At 43.1% G+C, this 18,062-nt stretch overlaps 1 protein-coding gene across 3 annotated transcripts in view; it reads left to right on the top strand.

Moving 5' to 3' along the window:
• Nucleotides 1-18,062, top strand: part of sorcs2 (sortilin-related VPS10 domain containing receptor 2) — a 270,943-nt gene that overhangs the window by 91,866 nt on the left and 161,015 nt on the right. The gene's annotated exons all lie outside the window — the stretch shown is intronic.

The raw sequence follows: 18,062 nt of genomic DNA, 5'->3' as shown, positions 1-18,062 counted from the left end.
GCTAACAGGCTGGAGCGGACATCTGTTTGGACAGATACGGTATCAGCGTGGCACAGGGTAGCAGGGTAGACACCGGCAGCGACAGGAAAGGGGGTCAGGTCTCGCTGGCGGAGCTTCCTCTGTTTCGCCAAGCTGCTCCTCGCCAGCACACTTCTCACCTCTCCTCGCTGTCGGGCGGCAGATAGCATATTTCATTCATTCTGCTCCACTTGACAACAAGTATATCTTGTCTTCGTACACATATCCTCATGGAGTATTAATGTCTGTTTCGTTCTCCGGCTGCTCTCCACAAGTTCTTGGGATTTCTTCGACACCAAGAAGAGACCTCTGTTTTTTTTTTCTCAAAGAAATAATAGTGGGGAAAAGAAGAAGTAATTTAAAGCTGCAGTGTGTAACTTTTCATTTATTTATTCATTTATGTTTTTACATAGTATAATATGAGACAAACAATCTGTGAAAAATTCAAGCTCGTCCCCCTCCTCCCTATTGCTGCCCAATGGAACGCACCGCTCCAGACCAGAGCAACCAATCAGAGCCAGGAGGAGGAGCTTAGCGCTGTCAGTCATACTTATGAGGGTTCTAATCCTTATATATGTTCTAATGACAGAGAAACAACGGACTATTTAAGGAAAAACAGCTCATCCGCCGTCCACCAATGCTAACTTCGCCCCAGACGTTAGCAGCCTTAGCATTCAGAGGCTCACAGTCACAAACAACCAATCGGAGTCAAGAGGAGTGCCTTGGCGTTGTCAGTCAACCACATGAATGTGGTGCCAAATGGGCTAATGGCGATATTGTAGCAGAGAGCAAGTGACGGATGAAGCACATGATTAGCAGCACCGAGACCCGCCCCCTAACTCTGATTGGTTGTTTCTAGTCATCACTGGGGGAAGGCAGACGAGCTCGATTTTTCTCAGATTGTCCATCCAGTGTCACAGCATAGTGACAGTTTCAGCAGATATCTACATATTTTGTTTGTTACATACTGCAGCTTTCATGGCATTTGACTCTCTGAGTAAATTGGGTTAAACATCCGAGTTAGAGATTCGGCACACCGGTTCGGGTGGACTGTCTGAAAGGCTTCCACACACAGCAAAAAGTCTGACGGCGGGGCTTAATTCATGCCGCTCACCTCGCCGACGACTCCATGACTTCAAAGCTTCCTCCTCTCATTAGCTCTGAGTGCCAGTCTCCCTGGAGGACAGTTATGAATAATGTACATATTTTTTCCCCCTCCTCTCCGTGTTGACGTTTTAATTGTTGCGGCGTATGAATAATGCGACTTTAAAACTCGGACAGCTTGCACGTGCAAGTGAAAGAAACAAGCGGTGGAGTTTTTTTTGTCCGAATCTTAATTGACAGGAGCGAGAACGGGCCATCTGCCCCGGTGGTTTCATTGTCCAAAGCACGTAAAAGATCATGAAACTACAGTTTTATTTTGTTTGGTTTCTTTTCTCATAGCTACTCCAGAGTCATCCTTCAGTTTGTCAACGGGGTGTTTTTGGGTTTTGTTTTGTTTTTGCTTCCCCGTGTAGCTGGGAGTTTCTTGTACGGTGAGTCAGCTGACCTCTGGGCTTTGAAGTCCCTGAGCAGCGGGATCAAAAAAGCGAGATGAATGGCTCTGCCGTCTTCGACTGTCGGGTAGCATGAGATCAACGCGTCAGGTTTCTGCAGAGGGGAACGCTAGCGACTCGGAGGCAAGGGAGGGTTTTTGGAGAATTAACAAAATGAGAGCGTGATGACGAATTCAACAGGGATCCTGCTTGACAAAAGGAAAAGGAAACCTACACAAAACATTTCCTGTTGTCGGCTTCCGTTCTGAACATGCGGTTGTGTTGCAACCGTACCTTCAGGAGGCAGCAGGAGAAGAACTCATGTGTTCATAAAGCAGCTGTTTTAAACAGTGGTGGCGCAGCGTTGGTGAAAGGGCGCATTGAGACATGAAAGCATGCTGAAGATGGAACTCTATCTGAATGAGTATTTTGATTGTATGCTATGCAAACTCATTAATTACATAATGGAATGTGCCCGTATCGATTTCAGTAAGGAATGAAGTTATATGTAGTAATTCTGTTGAGGTATCGGTGCAAGCGGCAACCATAATTGATTTGAGTGATCGGTTCGATTTACTGAAAAGTTTGTCGTTTTTAAGTCGACCGGGTTTTTTTTTTTTATTTATTTATTATTTTCGGTTTTAAAATGATGGATACATTTTCTTCATTGGGACGTTGACACAATCTCATGACAAGAAAAATAGACGTAAAAGTACGACAGTGGTGCTTTTAGTGTCATTCTTTTGTGGAAATGAAATGCAATTATGAAAAATTAAAGCTTAAACATGATTGAAGGTTTCAGCTGAGTTGCCCTTGGGAAAACGTTTTGTTCTAATATTTCTTTGGATGAGTGACTCGGTAACAATGACGCTTTGAAATCTAGCAGGAAAACGGTCGGATAAGGACACAAGGCAACTATTCAGACCTTCACTGAAGCAAAGCATCGCTTGTTAGCGGCTGCTAGCTGTTAGCACACACGTAGGCTTATCGAGGAGAAGGTCCAGCTGGTTTTAGCTGCAATACTCTTTATGAAGTAGATCCACTTTATGCCAATGTCAACGCTGTTTACATAACACTTTACAGCAAACAAGCTTCACCGTAGTGAAGCAGAGAGCACGTCATGACTTCTGGTTAAGATGGAAAAAAGATCAAACAGACACGACAGAAACAAAACAGTGTCAAAAGAAAATAACAATAAGAAGTAGAAACAGTTAACATGTCGAGCTCCGTTTAGCTGAAGAGCAGGCGGGTCTATAGAAGGACCTTGAAGTCTGGAGTTGATGAGCAGCTTTAAAATGTGAGAGCAACCGGTTGTTTGACCGTAACGTTCTTTTGGACGTAGTCTGTTTTTTTTTAAAGGTTTTACTGGCGCCGGCGGCCTTTGTTTGGTTGAGTGGTCGGACGGGAAAGTGGGTAATGAGGGACCTGCAGCAAAGGTCATCAGGCCGGGAATCGAACCCGTGACGGCCGTGTGGAGAGCTAAGGCCTCTGTTTGCGGGTTGTGCATTCTGCTTCGAATCCTGCTGCAAAATGTTCCAATCGAGTCTTTTGGGGGAAAGTGAAGTGAAGCCTGGAATCATACAGGAGTTTTATCTTTAGACTCTCTGGACTTCAGCTGGTTTGCACAAAATGAATCACTGGAGGTCGAGGGCCAGTCTGATGGTGATGAGTCTTCAGTGGTCAGACGGGTCATCAGCCTTACACTCTGCCCTGTGTAAAGCTGAGGCAGCAGCAGGTCATATGAGCTTGACCTATGACCTAGCTAACCAGCTAGCCCACAAGCTAACTTTCTGACCCTCTCACTATCTAGCTAGCTGTCTACCTATCTTTCTTCAATTGTTTTTCATTTTTGTACATTATTATAATGGTACGAGTAATTGTCATTTTAGAATTAAATGTTAGTAAGTAAGTAAATCCTCTAGTTTTCTGTTTCATCCTCTGTGAGATCCAAACTTCTCGGTGGGATACTGATCATTGAAGATCTAAATCTCCCAGTGGTATGGATACTGTTGAGCTCTAATTTTGACTTTTAAGCAAACCCCCTTTATTTATTTATTTGTTTACTTTTTGCTGACTCGGCGCCAACTTGACGTGCTCCTCTCTTCATTCTTGAACGTCTCGATGCTTCTGCCTCCTTCCGGTTCGGTTCTGACGAGAATCAGAGCCGCCGCTGCGTTTCTATGGCGCGTGCCGCTCGGCAGGAATTCAATCTGAATCCGTCTCGCTTGATGACGTCGTTTCAGGTCGCCGGACTCGACTCGCGCCTCTAACTCAGAGATGGCTCCCGGTGAAGCCTTCACGCCAAATGAATGGGAACACGTTTGTGGCTGAGGCGCGAGGATTTTGCTGCAGCTCCACGGAGCGCCGGCGCGCCAGTGGGAGCTGTGAAACACAGGGCGAACCTTCCTGATCCTCGTGCCGGAGGAAGCAGATGTGCTTGTAAATCAGCTTTCCCTCCTTAAATCCTCGCCGCAAATGTTTATTTTCACACGACGTGTAAAGATTTGAACACTAGCGTGGCTGTCTCGTGCCACAATCTGCTTGTTTTAAGAGTTCCTTTGCCTGGGAGCGGCACTGTCTCCATTTATCATTATTATTATTGTTATTATTTATTTGGTGGTGCACTGCATGCTCTTTTGGATGCCGTATTTGAACTTTGTGAACCATTAACTGGTGTGTGGTTGATCGCGACGATTAAAAGAAAACACCGAGCGGCTCATATAATACATAACTTCTCAAAGAAGTTATGTGACCCAGGCTGCCTGCTTGATATCCAGTCACTCCCTCTTTAATCACACACCTGCATAAACAGGCCGCTGGTGATAGGACAGTACGGGACACAAGGGGGTGGTATTTTTTATTAATGCCGTCTTTGCGTGTCTTTTGAAGAGGTGAAGGGGGGCTGGCAGCCATCGCTCTGGGGGCTCCACTCTTCCATTATGGATAAGGAGATCGGCTGACAGGCTGCCGGTTCTACGTGAGGCAGATCTACTGAAATTACCCGTCCACGAAGGGAAGTGCTGACAGGGCGAGAGCCACGTCCTCCAAACTGTCAGACACACTCCTTTTTTTTTTCTTTTTTTGTCTTTGAGCCTCATGACACGAGCGACGGTTCCAACCGAGACAAAGGGAGGAGCTCCATACATTCATTTGTCCCTTTTATGCATGTTTCATTTATTTATTCATTTGCTGAGATTCTTTACTTCCTGTAATAACTTCCAGCTGTTCATTTGTATGACTTCATTGAAACCTTTATTGAACGAGGACAATGAAGCGTTAAAGGACACACCAAAAGCAATAAGTTGTATGGTATAAACCAATCAATTAAACGAATTTATTTGCGCGACGCATTTCAGGAACGCGGAAGATTAAAGTGCTTTACGTTAACAAGAAAAATGAAGAGACCACTTAGAGTGACCAGTTAGATTTTACTCTTTGTACACATGTTTTATTCTATGAACTATTGACAGGTCATGACACATAATACAAAAAAAAGTTCCTATTCATCTAGAAACAACAATAGTACTGAGTGAACTAAGGAAGAGTTAACTCGACATTTGGTGGAATAACCAGGAGGTTTTCAGTGCGGTTCAGTGCGGCGGGCTCCTCGTCTTTTTCCAGAGCTGAATAATCAGCAGCAGCTGTGAAAACCCAAATCATCAACATGGATCAAAGTATGTCGGTCAGTGATCCGATTATAATGGTTCAAAAGCAAATTAAGGCAGGTGGGTTTCTAGTCTCGATTTAAAGGATCTCGGTGTTCCGGCGATTTTGCAGTTTTTTTGTGTGTTTGTTCCAGATTTGAGATGCACAGAAGCTGATGGCGAAACAGCCGCAGGATAAATTTAAGCAAGCCAAGTTGAAATTTTTTTTAGGTACGTGTGAATCTCAGAAAAATAGGTTGAAAAAAAATCTAAACGAGCAAAGCATAAATAATAATAACAATAATTAAAAAAAAAAAACTGTGAGTTTACGGTTTGTTATTTCTGCATTGGTGTGTGTGTGTGAGGTGCAGCGCTCGCCACTGCTGGACAGACATCCACTAAATTGAAGAGAAGATAAAAAGGAAGTGGGCAGGCAGGGAGGGCCGCCTCCAGGGCTTCTTCAAGATGAGCAGTAGGGGGCGTCGCGCTTCAGACGGACCCATCACACCTCCTCCTCCTGTTTCTTTGTTTATTACCTCACCCTTTTTACTCTGCTCTTCCTTTTATGCTCTATTTTTTATATTTTTTTTCTCCCCACCCCTCTCTTCCTGTGGCCGAGAACAACGGCGGTTCAAAGCTGCCTTTAACAAGCAGTAATCAGGGAGATAATACATTATGTGATCCAGAGAGTCGTGGCTTTGATGATTCCTGACATAACTGGGGCATAATAGCAGACAAACAGAAATGCCACAAGATCTCAAAGCAAGAGCGCGCAAACAGCAAGAGATCATGCTTAAAAGCTAAACGTGGAAAACATGTCAACAAAGACATTTTTTGTTGTTGTTTAGCATAAGTATATATTTGAATGTTTGGATCTTTGAAGATGTTCGTATAGAGAAACATTTCTGCTTTAGTGAAGGTTTTTGTGGTGCGGATGGATGAAGTGCAATTTGGAGGCGCTGTGTCTGACTATATTGGAAAATAAAATATGACTTAATATAAAAATTCGAATATATCTGAATATACGAGCACATTCAGATATATTTTCCTTGCCAAGACGTTTCTTTTGTTCCAGCCAGACTTTCTGAGAACTGACTGCAGAAATAGATTTTTCTTCATGATTTACTGGTCTGAAAAAATACCAGTTTGATGTCATAACGTAGTAATAGGTTTAGTATTGGAGACAGTTGGATATATTCTGCCACAGAGACTTATGGACCTTTCACTTTGGCTCTTTCATACTTGACTAATGCAGTGTTATTTAAAACATATCCATATTGGTCACAGTTCCCATTCATCATTTTTTTCTACGACGAAGAAAAAAAGTCCAAATCCAGCCACTTGTGGCGTTCAAAGAATTTCTTGCTAACAACTCACACTGGTCCAAACTTATAAGAACCATCAACCATTCTTTACTTTGGAAAAAATTCACTCGTCAAGACAAATTATTACATGTTTAAACTAAAAGGTGCTTTCAAATACAATTTGTCAACTGGGTTGTCTGCACGTAATGACTGAAACATTTTTTTTTTTTTGTTATGAAATATTCCCACAACTGTTGATTGATTAAACAAAAACTACCAACCGCACCTCCAGACGGATCTGTTCTGAAACAACATATTAAAACATCTACCCAACAAACCACGATTTGATACAATGCGAAATTAAAGGGAGAAGAAAATATTTACGTCAAATCCCCACTTTTTATCTTTACGTAAGAAGTTGATGTTAGCTCAACGGCTAGCCGCTGGAGTGCTTTAAATTCCCATTAGCAAATGGTGAGCTCTCTTCTGCTAATCCACGAATAGCAGAACCAGTCGTTCACTTAGCACTTTTGCTGACCTTGAAAGCATTTAGCACACTTAGCTTCCACCTAATTAAATGCTAAAAGGCTCTTTCACTTGGCTGTTTTTGTGAATAACGTTCATAATCTGCGTTGAAGTTTCATCGATTGTTCGGGACTCAAGTAGTTTGGCGTGTATATTCATGCTCTTATTTTGAAGTGGCCGGAAAAAAAGTTCAGTTTACTTTCCTTTTGTTCTTTTCTTTTTTCCCAATAGCTTTATTTGAAATGAGAACATAAGAAAACACGGACCATAAAGAACAAGAGATAAACCCAAATGCGACATTACAAAATGTATAAAATATTGATGCTCAAGAGTTGTAGTCTCTAAGTACAGATTGAATTAGCAGGAGCTAATGCAGAAGCTAATGCTTTAGCAGACCATGTTGGTGATGTTTTCAAACCCAGACCTTCCCAGTCGGTATTCCAACTGTGTTGGGTGTTCTTGTTGTATTTCCATTGGGGTACTTGGATAATTCAACTTCAAATACAAAGAGAAAATTAAAGCTGCAAGCAGCCTCGAACGGCCCTCGCAGCCAAGCGCCGCTCCGGCCTATTGCCACCGCGGGTATTAGCAACCATCGCCTCACGCCAGCCACCACAGAAGCTCTCACGCAGTTTTCTGCGCCTCCGCCCGCACCGCGGAAGCTGTTGCTCAGTTTCCATCAACGCTGCCCACGTGCTAACACAAGAAGTTGTTGCGCAGTTTCTGCGCCCGTCCACCAGGTGGTACGCATCGATGCGTTCGGCTGCGCTCCTTGACGATGCCAAAAAAATGTGGTGCAGATTCATTGGTTTAGCGAGGAAATATAGCTGGTGGATTAATGTAGGGGGCGCAGTGGAGTCAAACTACGTTTCAATGCTGTTTTGCTCTTTAGAGGTCAACAAAGGTCATACGTATCCAATTTGGCGTCAGTCGGAAGATCCACGTGTAATTTACAGCCGATCATATGCACATGGCGAAGTACTACAGTTCGTCATTTTTCATCATTTTCAGCTGTGTTTCTAAGCACTCTATTTCATTGTTGGAGTAATTCTTACTCAGATTGGCGAATTACTGAAATGGTTTGTAAGAAGTAAGAAAACGCTACATTTACTACATGATTTAATTCAACAAAAATTATCTGAGACATTTCTATCCTTTTAGAAATTTTATGGCAACGCTCTCACAAAGTTTTCGCGCCCATCCGCCCGTGATCTGTTTGTCATTGGTGGAGGAACACTGACACCTACTGGCGAAATACTGATATTGTTCTTCATCCTGTTTATCTGCTGTTTCATTTGTGGAGCAATACTGACCCCAAGTGGCGAATTACTGAAATGGTTTATAAACGGCAAAAATGGGATCAAAATCTGAACTTCAATCTAAAATGGCCGACTTCCTCTGGGGTTTAGACATGGCTCCAAGAGACTTTTTTGTAAGTCCTGACATGGTACACATGTGTACAAAGTTTCGTAATTGTAGGTTAAAGCATGGCTTGGGGCTTATCATTTAAAATTTTCTAGGCCACACCCTACAAATATTGTGATGGATTCCTGTCGGGGATGGATGAAGATCCATCCTTGTGAGTTTGGAGCAGCTGCGCCCAAAAATGTGGAATTGAGAGCCAAACGTATGGCGATGGCGTTACAGGTCACTTCGCCACGCCGCCCGCCCAGCTGCTCCATCGAAGCTGGTCGGGGTTGGAATCCTCAACACACCAACATGTCTTCTGTGTCTGGGCACAGTTTCATATTGATGAGGTCAAAGGGGTCAGATAGCGACCATTCAAAGTAAAACATGACACTTCCTTTTCTCAGGGGGCGTGGCCTAAGTGATGTCATCATTCGACCATAGGGTATTGTAGGACACCCGATGATGATCAATCACAGAAACTTTGGTGCCTCTGTGAGTTTCTGTGTAGGAGATATAGCAGTTTATTTTTTACGGCGAGTAGGTGAACTTTGACCCCTCCTAACCCCCCTTCAGCATTCTCAAAAAACTCACCGTTTTGATAACTTTAGATGGGACATGCCTTATGAGCAGACTGACCGAGTTTGAAGCCGATCAATCGAAATCCCTAGGAGGAGTTCGATCAAATACGGAGGCTGTAAACGGCAAAAATGGGGTCAAAATCTGAACTTCAATCTAAAATGGCCGACTTCCTGTGGGGTTTAGACCATGGCTCCAAGAGACTTTTTTGTAAGTTCTGACATGATACACATGTGTACAAAGTTTCGTATTTGTAGGTTAAAGCATGGCTTGGGGCTGATCATTTAAAGTTTTCTAGGGGGCGCTATAGAGAAATTAGGCCACGCCCACCAAATATTGTGATGGATTCCTGTCGGGGAGTAGATGAGGGTCCATCCTTGTGAATTTGGAGCAGCTGGGCCCGAAATTGTGGAATTGAGAGCCAAACGTATGGCGATGGCGTTACAGGTCACTTCGCCACGCCGCCACGCCCACCTGCTGCACTGAAGCTGGTCGGGGTTGGAGTCCTCAATACACCAACATGTCTTCGGTGTCTGGGCACAGTTTCATGTTGATGAGGTCAAAGGGGTCAGATAGCGACCATTCACAGTAAAACATGACACTTCCTGTTCTCAGGGGGCGTGGCCTAAGTGATGTCATCACTTGACCATAGGGTATTGTAGGAGACCGATGATGATCAATCACAGTAACTTTGGTGCCTCTGTGAGTTTTTGTGTAGGAGATATAGCAGTTTCTTTTTTTATGGCGAGTAGGTGAACTTTGACCCCTGCTAACCCCCTTCAGCATACTCAAAAACTCACAGTTTTGATAACTTTAGATGGGACATGCCTTCTGAACAGACTGACCGAGTTTGAAGCTGATCAATCGAAATCCCTAGGAGGAGTTCGATCAAATACGAAGGCTGTAAACGGCAAAAATGGGGTGAAAATTTGACCTTCAATCCAAAATGGCTGACTTCCTGTGATACTTGCACTATGACATTAATTGTAAATTTTGAGCATCTTGGGGAGCTCTACAAGTGTACCAAATGTCATGTCTCTAGGATAAAGTAAGTGAATAGCAAAGGGTCCTTTGAAAATTTCTAGGTGGCGCTATTGAGCCATTTCTTATGGGATTTTTGCGATGACCTTAAAATACAAAATTTTGAAACTCCCTTTACGCGTCCGCCAAGTTTGGTGAGTTTTTGAATATGATAAAGCCCCCAAAAAGGCCCCTCTTTAGGGGGCAGAATAATAATAATAATAATAATAATAAGAAACAGTAGGAAAACAATAGGCCTTCGCAGCGCTTAGCTGCTCGGGCCTAAAAACCATAAGTTTGTAAATTAGCTTAACTAAGCAAAATTACTCATGATGCCAACCATTAGATGACTGTGAGGTGCCTCAAGTCTAAGTTCTGGCCTGGAATTATGGAATCAACCAGCAGCAGCCGGATCCATACAACCAGGAGTAGTTTGAGGCAATGCAGGACATAAAGAAGTGAGCGAGTCTGCGCATACAAGTCAGCCTCATCCACACTGTGACTGTGCAAAGTACCGGTCCCAGGCAATTGGGCAAACGTCTTGTACCGCTGCGTTTCCCGAACTGTCCAAAAAGCCATTTTCATTTTCAGAAGGTGTGGAATTGGATGAGCCCAATCCAAGATCACTCTGCTTCCTCTGGTTCAGGGAAAACTCATTCCATCTGCAGCACTGCCTTCCAAAAGGCTGGCGCACACTTTGAAGTCATCCCCCCCGAGAAGACACAAAGTCGTGTGCGTGGCTTTTTGTATGTTAACCTACAGGATGGCACAGGGAAGCCGAGCAAAACTCTTGATTCTTTGGTCGATTACGTGTCTTTGTTTCTGCTAGTGAGCGTGCTCACCACAACGTCGACTACCCGCTTTGATGATCCTTTCAGCAGTTTGCTTGACGTGTTGCAGTCGCTCCACCAGAACCAATGTGTTGACGATTACCCCTCCTTGGGGTCCACGTTCCAACCACCCTCGAACTGAAGCAGAAGTGGAACCAAACACTGCTTTTCCTCTTCAGCTCCTTCGTTTCCACAAAATATATACATTTTTTGATTAACTCCATGAATGTATTGCCTTCTCTCTGCCTCTTTGTTCTTGAGGCGGCTCTCCTTCTGTCCAGATGGCCTGGGATGATGTAAATACTTAATCTTGTCAAGAGAGCAGTCTCCCTTTCATCTCCAACACCCCACACCTCCACCGCTACAGCCCCAGCCCTCCTCCATGCAGACTTCACAGCCTGGAGAGGAAGAGACCCCAGAGAGGGACCGGCAGAGCGAGCGAGCGAGAGAGGCAGGGTGCCGGTGAGAGCGCTGAGGGTGGGACCGAGTCTGCTCTCTAAACTCGAGTGGCAGCAGGAGGAGAGAAAAACACTCTGGGGTCAAAGCAGAGTAGAGCAGAGTGGATCCATCTTATGTTAAGGATATGGAAGGGAAGTTTTTGAGGCAAACGAAGGTGGATGCTCAACTCCCAACCCTTGGCGTGAATAAAGAATTTATTTAGTTGGCAGAGACATGGCAATGTGTTAATGCGCTAATATGACAAAGCTCTTTTGTTTTTGTTTCACGCTTTGTTTTTTTACATATTTGATAAATCTGCCAATGTGACATAATACATTAGGAGACATGCAACCTACAAAACGCCTCAGTGTTACAGGAAAACTGTTCATCCGCCATCATCTGTGTCCCATGCTAACTGGCCTAGCATTCATGGCTAGCGCCAATGTGATGAACCAGCTGATGGCAGCCATGTTTTTCAGGTATCATCTGTACCTAAAATCTTTGTACAAGCTAGCAAAGCCAGCCAAGCCTTTTCAGTTTCGAATTTATGTTGACGCTAAATCAAAAAATGTTTGAATATCCAATCTACTCATATTAAGTAATACATTCTGCCTCAGTATGGGGAGGGGAGAGGACATTTCAGTGGCCACTTAATCCTGTACAGAACCTCGGAAGCTTGATGCTTTGGCCAGTAGTCAATAAGAAACGGTACCAGCCCAGCTGAGGGCCCTTACAGAGACGAGCAAGTCAACCATCCATGCACACACACACACACGCACACACACGCACACACACGCACGCACACACATGCACACACGCACACACACGCCCAAGGGCAATTTGGATTCTCCAGACAACCTGCTAATGAACAGAGGGAGCATGCAAACTCCAAAAAGGAAGGGCCCCAGAGGCCCGGGCTTTCTGGTTCAGAGGTAACAATGCTGGACCAGCCCTGTCTCTTGAGATCAGACTGTTAGCGACTCTATATGTCCTGGAAAAGTGCGGTGTCTTAAAGTCTTTCTAGTCATACATGGACAGGAAGTGAGGCGTTTTAAATGTGTTGGATCAATAATGTTGCCTTTTAGTAGACTGCAAGAACTAAAACCAAACACACTAAACCAACAATGTTTTTCGTCAAGTTAACGATGCAAACAATGCAAGACATGATGCCAACAAGAATAATCTTAATAGGGTGTTGTTATTTGAAGCTAGCGTTCTTGGCTTACATAATCTGAAATGCAAATATGGTAAAATAGCAGCTCAGATGTTAATTAATGTGCTATCTAGTTTATTTGAAACATAACTTTAGTTTAGAAAACAGTTACCAATAGGTCCATTTAAAACCAAAAATACAATTACGAGTTGTTGTTTTTTTTTCCACAACAAATAGTCTCTCAAGCAGCAGCAGAGAAACAACCCAGCAATACTTGTTTTCTGTGAGGCTGTGATCAAATTCAAAAGTGTATTTTAATTATAGGCCTTACAGGTTTTTAAATTACATTTACAGACCCATTTACTGAATTGCAATATTTTTAAAAAGTGTTCTTATTTCAGCAACTTTATCGCTAAAGGAAACACAGTCTATAGATGACACACAGGTGGACGTTTGAAAGCCTTTATTTTTGTTAGTCATGATGATTTTCCACAAACTGAAACGTGACATTTTAAACCGGATCGTCACGTCAGACCAACTGTTGCATAGAAACTGAAATGTGGGTTCAGTGAAAAGTATTTTTCGTAAAGATTTTAGGTGTGTGTTCTAATTTATTGAATATGGATCAGTGAATTAGCGCTCTGATTTGTCGTTCTGGCTGTGATGGGACTACAAACCCCAAGATGACCTTTAGCTTATGGCTCCCGCAGCCGACGTTCTGCATGAATCAGGCCATCGCAATTAAAACTTGCTACTCAGAACCACCACCTCCTACAAAGTTCCTTCAAAAAACTAGACTTGTTGTCCAAAACACACATAATCTAGTAATAAAAGGTTTTAATTTAATATAGAATAGGGGGAAATCTCCTGTTTTTCCTCTGTGGATGATTTATCGCCCACAGAGGAAGCTGCAAAATTTGATATCCAGGTGAGAAATCACTTTTACAGTTCTTTCCTCCTTTTCTTCCATGTGCGCCGATGACAAATCAGTGTATTATCCCCTCCATCTGTGTGACAGAACACTGAGGTTCAGCTGAGCCAAATGTATATTATGACTGCAAGCGTGTGTGTGTGTGTGTGTGCGTGTGTGTGGCCAGAAGTATCTGAACACATTCATTCGTCTTAATGCTTCCACCGCAAAACCGTGGATGAGAAAAAGATTAATCTGATTATCGTTACCATGTGAACGGCTCCCTGTAGGGTACAGTGCGGTATCAGATGTTTTTTTTTTTTTTTTTGTTTTGTTTTTGTTGGATCGTTTCTTTTTCACGTGTTTTTGTGGCAGAACCCGTAGGAGTCGGATTGCGATCTCGCCTATTCGGAACAGGGCCGCGAGCCCGGCCATCTGGAAGAGGTCTCCCCGTTTCCGCAAACATTCTTCCTACGGAGAGGAGCACGAGACATAACACACAACCGCTGCCCACAGCGCCGAGAGGGAGAGGCGGCGCTCCTACTGGACCTGCCGCTGTCCAGACTGGGAGAGGATATCCACAGGAAAGCAATAACTAGCAGAGGGTTGATAGCCTTAAGAGCTTGGCCTGCCATCAACCTCTTCCCGTTTCTTCCACACGCTTGTTGTTTTTTCACTGGGTGTTTTTCAGAGGCGAGCACACAAAAGAACTCTCTGGCTTTTAGATGACGCACAGCAAAGGGATGCACTCCGATGCGCCGCAGGAGGAGTCGCGTCTCTTCAGACATCGTCGCAGGCGAACGAGCTCTATGTTTGGAAACCGGTTACCCAAGAGCCACACGATAAATCGAACGTAATGCCGATGTATATTCAGATGAATGAATATAATTTGGAAGACTTTGGAGAGTTTCCTCTTAGTGTTTGGTTTGAATCGTCAAAAGCTGCACAGTTTTTTTTTTTTACAATCGCTGTAGTTTCTATGCAGGTGACTTTTACTATATTCACTGTCTGTAGAAGTGATCCAAAATATCGGTAACATCGATCCCACGATGGTGTCTGATTGATACTAGCCTGAGGTTAGCGCAATATATTCTTCTTGAAATTACATTTTTAATGCATTTTCAGACATAACACCAACATAAATGGCGATGACAGAGATTTTAAGGGAAATTGAACGTGACGGTTTGAATGTGTCAATTATTATACTCAGGGACCAATGTCTGCATTTGAGCAGTAAAATAAAGCGTTTGCAAAAAGTGACTGCAGGTGTATGAATGTGCGTAGAGTTATTGAGGTACAAACTGCTGTCACTTTATCTAAAACAGATGACGGCCATATTGGATTTTGAGGACAAAGTCTCCATCGCCGGGCGCTCATGTTTTACATTTCCATCTCTGAATTTGGAAATTTCAACAAATTGTGCAGAATGACCGGCTCCTTTGTGCCGTGGTGGTGGGACACTTACTGCTGCTTCTGCCGGGGTGTTACCGACCACAACGTGAAACTGGGCGACCGCAAAGAAAAAAGGGGCTTAAAAACACTTGAAGAAACAATGAAAAATGACTCAATGGTTGAGTCAACGTTTACATAAGCGGGTTCAGACACGAGGTGAGCGGGGAGCTGCAGCCGAGTCATAAAAAGAGGAGAATAGGAGCGTTTCAAAGTGAATATTATTTGGTTATATAACCACAGGTATAAGAAAGAAAAAAAAAAAGAAAGAAAATGGAGAGAATGGAAGTGCAACACAAAGCTAAAATGTACAAAATGTGTTTTGGACGAGCTTTTTAAATGCTAATTGCGCTTTGATGGAGAAACATGTCATTTTTTGAACAAAAAAGAGAGGAGATAATTGCCTCTCCATCATGTTAATGCAGCATGTTGGTGGCAAAACGTTTCATCTTCTACTGTCTGTCCGTTTTCTGGCTTTTCCCTCCTTCTACTTATGTTATAGAAGTGAAAAATATTTACTCTGCAGTGTTTTCACAGGGGCTGAAGAAATGCTGCTCTCTTTATTCTGATTGGTCCTGCCAGTGCAAGAAGCTCAATCAAAAGTAGAATCAACACGTGAGCATGTATTTATGTGTGTTTTCCAGCAGGATGCTGTTTTAGAGACTGCGAATTAGTGGTGCAAGCGTTAATCTTTCACCAGGAAGCGAAGCGTCAGGCGCAAAAGAAAGCCACATAGAAAACGTGCGACGGTGGACAGAGGACGGTAAAAGGTGGGACAGTTTGAATGCCTGTGCGTTTCCTTCGCCCTCCTGGCCAAACCGTGCTGACCTGAGACAAATTAAACCCGCCCACTTCCAGGAGAAAATGAAGAAAACTATGAAATAACCCGACTCTATGTGGGGAAAAAAAACAATTGCCCTCTGCACTTTGTAATTTTTCGTGACACCCTTGGTTGCAAGAACTGCCATCAAGTGTTTGCTGCAATTTGCGAGGAGTCTGATGTATCGCTGGGTACAGTTTTGCCCTCCCCTCTCTGCCACATTGGAGGTGAACACTGGCCTGGTTCTTAATACAATTCCTCATAAACATTTGCTTATTGAAATGGTTCACAATACAAGTTATTGGGCTATTTAAATTAGAACTTAAGTTGCTTTGTTTTTAAGGCTTTTGTAGTTTTGCCATGTCCTGAGTGACGGAGAACAAACAGGCTGATAGAAATGAACATCTAGTGAGTATTATAACTTAAACGTGACATTTAAAGCATCGGGGTTCACACAGAAAAATATTCAGATTTTTTTTGGGGGGGGTTTTAAAGGCTCTACACTGAACCCAGTGAGAAATAAAGGCAGCTTTTCTGTTTCCCGTTCTGTTCTGGGCTCCCACTCTGAGCCGGTCCACTCGCCCGGCCCCTCCCTCCAGTTTCACGCTCTTCTAATGAACCAAAAGTTAAAGAGCTAAATATGAATGAGATGTTTGCTGCCTTTAACTAAAAAGCTCAAGTCCATGAAAGAAGTGTAGCGGTTTTGCTAATGAGGGAGTTTATCACGAGCAATAAAATCTGATCTTTATTGTTAATGTGTTTCTTCTTATTGAGCAGTGAAAGGAAATAAAACATGATGCATGTCTTTTGTTGTTAGTATTTACTTACTGGAGGGTTTTATGTTTGTGCTGCAGAGCTAACAGCTGTTGCTCCTCCTACACTTTGGTCTGAACCATCGTTCTAACAATGGTGGGGGGGATTTACGCCTATAGCTCCACATAGACTTTGCATGTAAACCAGATGCACCCGACCCGTGAAACGCTGGGTACAGAACAAAATGTTAAGTGCACATGCGTTGAACGCCTTTGATGTGAACACACCACTGATCTAGTTGTTTTGGTTTTTCCATACAGCTGATAAATGTCAGCATATTTTAGATGTTCTAGAACTGAAGGAACCTCAAAATAATGTCTTCTACATCACTGTCATTCCCCATATTTTGGTCAGCTAACACTTCACTTTTTTAAACAAAGGCTGCAAATACTTTTTCAAACAGGACCATGATTATGTCATGAGGTCTGTTTTTTCATATGCATCAAGTGCTGTGAATGCAAGGAACGTTGTTTGCACCACCGTCTTCAAAAGGCAAGCAGCATCCGAAAGTAATGGCCGTTGCCAGGCATCGGTCTCGTTAACGTAGCCCAAATATCTCCTGGATGGGGAGTGTGACAACGGTGGGTTGACTTCAACCCCCTCGTTTCCTTCAGGACCTTTCAGTTTATCGTGTGGTATCTTGCTTGCCAGTCGTATGTTGGGGACGTCCAACCTAAACCTTGACCCGCCATTGTTGTGCTTCTCCTCTCATTAAAGACACTGAAAGAGCAATGAATTATTCTGCTTGTAGGCCACATAAAAAGCGTGCGGGAGCAAACGCAAGTTGAGTTTTTCTGTTGCCGAAGTTGCATCGACTCTCGATTAGAACATCTTTAACAACTTCTCAGTCCCTCTGGGTCGGTACGAGACGCCTTCATTAGCCACAAATACATTAACATACACAAACGCACTCTTGGCAATCTTCACCGCTCCATCATCAGCAACGGTTTAGTGGTCACATGAAGCACTTCATAAAGTTTATTTATGAGCCAGCCGCCATTAGAACAACGAGCCTTTGAGTAACACGGCTCGTCATAAAACAATGGTCATTATCACGTTAATGATGTCATTAGGAAATTGTACGATCCCCCCAGGGGAAGCGTCGGTACCGATCGAGTTGGCCCGGGGTTCTGTTGGGTGTGGTTTATGATTCTTTAGGAGTTGTGTGCAAGAAAGGAAGGTTTTTATGAGTTTTTTTTTCTTTCTTTCTTTTCTATAGTTGGTGTTAGATTTATGGGGTGAAATGAGGTAAAAGCTGGGTCACTCATTAAAATGTAGCAGTGGATTTTAGCATTGTGTTTACCGTCACTACTTATCACACAGACGGAAGCGATTCAAATGAACTTTGAAGAAATTATGGGACAGTTAAAAAAAAAATATATATATATTTATATATATTTGGAGTTTAAATAAAAGTAGGGGAAATTATTATCTCTGGACTAACTACGTTTGCTTTTTCTGCAGATATGTTTCTATGGTTATGCTCACAAGAGTTTACTCTGTGGCTTGTGTCAGAAAATAAAAAAAAGTAAAATAAATAAATAAATAAAAACAGCTTTGTTTTGCAGTTCCTGGACTTCTTACAGTCGCCCACACAAATAGTGCTGCTAGCATACG

This window comes from Poeciliopsis prolifica, unplaced genomic scaffold (genome assembly GCF_027474105.1).
Source record: "Poeciliopsis prolifica strain line A6 unplaced genomic scaffold, Auburn_PproV2 SCAFFOLD051, whole genome shotgun sequence".
Taxonomy (NCBI): domain Eukaryota; kingdom Metazoa; phylum Chordata; class Actinopteri; order Cyprinodontiformes; family Poeciliidae; genus Poeciliopsis; species Poeciliopsis prolifica.
The sequence above is the reverse complement of the archived record's forward strand: the minus strand, read 5'-3'. Positions and strand labels throughout refer to the sequence as shown.